The sequence below is a fragment of the Natrix helvetica genome, assembly GCF_964273705.1.
Source record: "Natrix helvetica genome assembly, chromosome: 4".
NCBI lineage: Eukaryota > Metazoa > Chordata > Lepidosauria > Squamata > Natricidae > Natrix > Natrix helvetica.
Window position 1 is genome coordinate 70,553,972 of NC_138550.1, and position 4,565 is coordinate 70,558,536.

Sequence of the window (4,565 nt, forward strand, 5' to 3'; positions counted from 1 at the left end):
TTTTTTTTTATTAAAAGAGTTTTGTACAAACAGATTTTCCCCCTTTTCACCCCCCCGCCATACAATGTAAATCTCATACAAATGCTATGCCCCCCCAACCCCCCCGCAAAAATTCACATTCAAATATTATACCAAATACTTTGCCCCCTCCCCTCCCCCCGTCTTAAAGTAAATTACTCGTATTGTAGCCCCTCTCCTCCCAACAAACACAATATAAATTTCTCTTAGATTAATAATAGCACATTGATCCCATCTTCTAAGCTAATTTAACATATATAACTCTTAATATAAATTTCTCCTAAAATAACAATGTTTCGTTAATCCCATCTTCTAATTTATTCATACATATATATTGCCCCGCCCTCCGCCCTAACCCTCCCCCACCTCCCACACAAACCCACCCCCCTGACTTCCGCTATATACCACTCTAACAATTCCAAACATCCCATATATTATTTACTCTGATCATCTATCAATCTAAACATTCTTACCTAAAGGCTACATAATAACTCCTAGTCTGGTATTTATTCTGTATATAATCAATCTATTTTACCCATTCCTGTGTATAATCCTCCTGTTTCTGAGCTTTTAAGAAAGCTGAAATTTTTGCCATTTCGGCGAACCCCGCCACCTTCTGAATCCATTGATCAATTGTCGGTAAAAAATCTTTTTTCCAATGTTGCGCAATCAACAACCTAGCTGCTGTGACCATGTGCAAGGCCAATTTTGTTTCCCCTTTGGTGAAATCCTTAGCTATACCCAATAAAAACATTTGCGGAGTGAATTGTATTCTTTTCTTAAATACATTCTGCATAACCCACCATATTTTTATCCAAAAAGCTTTAACCTTGTTGCAAGTCCACCATACATGAAAAAAGGTAGCATCTAGACACCCGCATCTCCAACATTTTGGTTGAACATTTGGGTACATGCATGATAATTTTTTAGGATCTAAATACCATCTGTAAAACATTTTATAAAAGTTCTCCCTTAAATTCTGTGACTGTGTAAATTTAACATTCTGAACCCATATTTTTTCCCACGTTTCCAACATAACCACTTCACCAAAATTCTGAGCCCATTTAATCATACAATCCTTAACCAATTCACTTTCTGAGTCTCTTTCTAACAGTACATTATATATTCTTTTAACTTGTTTTGGGCCAGTCTCTTTTATCTGCTTAATCAGTTCCACTTCTTTATCCATAAAACCGACCCTACGATCTTCTTCCCATCTCTTCTGTAGCTGTATGTAATGTAACCAATTTAAAGTAATTCCTTCTTCCAACAGCTGTTCCAAAGTTTTTAACTTCCATTCGTCCCCATCAGCGATAAGCACATCTTTATATAAACAACCCGAGTGACTTAATATTCATAATCCCCATGGTGTCTGCAAGATCCAACCAAAGCGGTATTTTATAATCCCAATTGGGCCGGTGCTTCTTCCATATTCTCATCAAGGCACTTCGGAGAACATGATTGTTAAACACTTTATCCACCCTATCTTCATAAAAAAGATATGCATGCCATCCCAGAACAAGATTATGGCCTTCTATATTCAGCAATTCCATTTTTGTTTTCCCAAACCAATCTGCTACATGCGTTAGTACCGCAGCTTCATAGTACAATCGAAGGTTTGGGAGTCTGAGGCCGCCTCTTTCACGAGTATCTTGCATAATCTTCATCTTTACTCTCGGTTTTTTCTCCTTCCAAACAAATTTATTTAATGTTGTTTGCCAATTTAACAAGGTTTTATCTGATTTAAGCACGGTATCATCTGGAATAGAAAGATAAATCTAGGTAGAATGTTCATTTTAATTGCTGAGATCCTTCCAAGCAAAGACAATTGTAACTTTTTCCACACTTCAAGATCTTTCTGTATCTTTTGCCACAACACTTCATAGTTATTTAAGAAAAGTTTTGTATTTGATTCTGATATTTGTATTCCTAAATATTTGACTTTAGAAACTATTTCAAAACCTGCTAAACTTGCAAGTCTCTTTCTTTGAGTCTCTGTCATATTTTTAACCATCATTTTCATTTTGTTTTGATTTAGTCTAAATCCAGACACCATGCCAAATTCTTACTATGATATTTTTCATCTGGATTATTGATTTCAAAGGATGTGAAAGGGTAACAACCAGATCATCGGCAAATGCTCTAGTTCTGTATTCCTTTTGCCTGATAGCTATGCCATCTAAGGATTTTGAGTCCCGAATTGCATTCAACAAGACTTCCAAAGTTAAAATAAATAACAATGGGGATAATGGGCAACCTTGTCTTGTGCCTTTTTGTATCTCGAAAGTTGTTGACAAATTTCCATTAATAATAAGTTGTGCATTTTGTTGCTGATAAATTGCTCCAATCGCCTGCCGAAATCGTGGTCCCATATCCATCTTTTCCAAAGTCTTGGTTAGAAAATTCCAATTCACTCGATCGAAGGCCTTCTCTGCATCCAAGAAAACCAGCACTGCAGAGATCTGCTTATTCTTATGAAGATAGGCAATTAAATCTATGAGTTGCCTTACATTCTCCTTCATATGTCTGCCTTCAATAAATCCTGCTTGATCATGATGAATAATCTCTTGAATAACCGGCATCAATCTATTGGCTAGTACCTTAGCAAATATTTTATAATCTGTGTTCAGAAGAGATATCGGCCTGTAACCCTCTGGTTTCTTAGGGCCCTCTTTGTCTTTAGGTATCAATAAGATAAAAGCCGCTTTCCATGAGGAGGGTATTTTACCTCCTTGTTGTTATATTACAAAATAGTTGTGTAAGATATTCAATCATTTCCAGTTGTAAAGTTTTATAATACATTGCAGTCAAACCATCAGTCCCTGGAGCCTTAGCTAATTTAAGTTGATTTATAACTAAAGTGATCTCATCAGCAGTTATCAGACGTTCCAGATTTGCCTTTTGAAGCACAGAAATTTTAGCAACCCTTTTTCCTTCCAAAAAATCATCTATTGACTTGTTCTGTATATTATCCTGTACATATAGCTTAGTATAATAGTCCACAAATGATTTTTTAATCAAATCTTGTTGATATACCGTCTTCCCTCAATACTCATTTTTATCAATAATTCTGTCATTCGTATTCCTTCTCAATGTATAAGCCAACCACCTACCAGGTTTATTAGCGTTAGCAAAGGTGTTATGTTTAGCAAATTGTAAGTTAGTTGCTGTTTGTTCTGCTATAAGCATTTGAAATTGATCTTTCAACAGCTTTAGCACCATCTGGAGCGCCTGGTCATTCGGGTTTGCTATAAGCAGCTGTTGCTTGCTTTTTATTTCATCTTCCAATTCCATTCTCCTTTTCTGTCTAATTTGTTTATGTTTAAAGTTCATATGTATCAGGACCCCACGCATATAAGCTTTACTTGCATCCCAAACTGTTTCAATGGGAGTACCCTTATTCATGTTAAGACTGAAAAATTCCTTCATGTGTTTTTTAAGTTCATCAACATTTTTTTCGTATCTAAATAAATTTTCATTTACTCTCCAAGACCTTCTTGACCTCTTCCCTAATTCAATTTGTAACCACACCGGACTATGATCGGTAAGTGTCCTGGAGAAAATCTTGGATTTCTTAGCTTTAGGAAGTAGATCCGGTGTTAACAAAAAGAAGTCAATCCTTGAAAAGGATTTATGTCTATCTGAGTAGAAAGAAAAATCCATCTCATTTGGATGTTGTGTCCTCCAAACATCTTTTAATTTCAGGTCGTCTTGTAAATCAAAAAAAGCCTTTGGTAATTTGGTAGTGAGTTTAGTCTTTGTACGCTTATCTATCCTTGGAGAAATCACTCCATTCCAGTCTCCCATTATTAGAATACTCTTAAAGTTCCAGTCTAAGATTTTTAAATGGAGCATCTTATAAAAGCTTTCTTGGCGTTGATTTGGTGCATATATTCCTAGCACCAAAATGGGACCAAAGTCTGTATCAAGTTGAATTGCTATATATCTACCAGCGTCATCCACCTCTATAACTTTAGTTGAAAATCTTTTATTTATATATATCACCACACCATTTTTCTTTACCAAATCAGAGGCAGCATAAGATTTTCCCAATTTTGAATTCACTAAATACTTCTGGTCTTGCAGCCTAATATGAGTCTCTTGAAGGCAAACAACATCATTATTAAATTGCTTCAAATAATAAAATATTTTTTTCCTTTTTTGTGGGGAGTTCATTCCATTCACGTTCCAAGATAATAGCTTAAGCATCTTTGGATCTGGTCTGGAGTATTGAAAGCATTTGCTGAAGGTCTCTCTCCACAAGACTAATCTTCGGCCCTGCTCCTCCCATGGCTCCGGTTTGCTTCTTAACTTCTTTCTTAGCACATTGTGTTTGGGGGTCGACGCGCTTGTGAGATTCTAGCATTTGTCTAGTCGTGGATCTAGTAATACGTTGTTCGACAGGTTTAGGTATCGGCATTTCAATGAGAGACTTAGATGGTCCTTCTTCCAAGAAGGAACTCAACAGAGATCCAGAGGGGTCCACTCCACCTACAGCACCCTGCACCTCCTTCTCTTTTTGTGTCTGCTTTCTTTGTTCTTCTGTC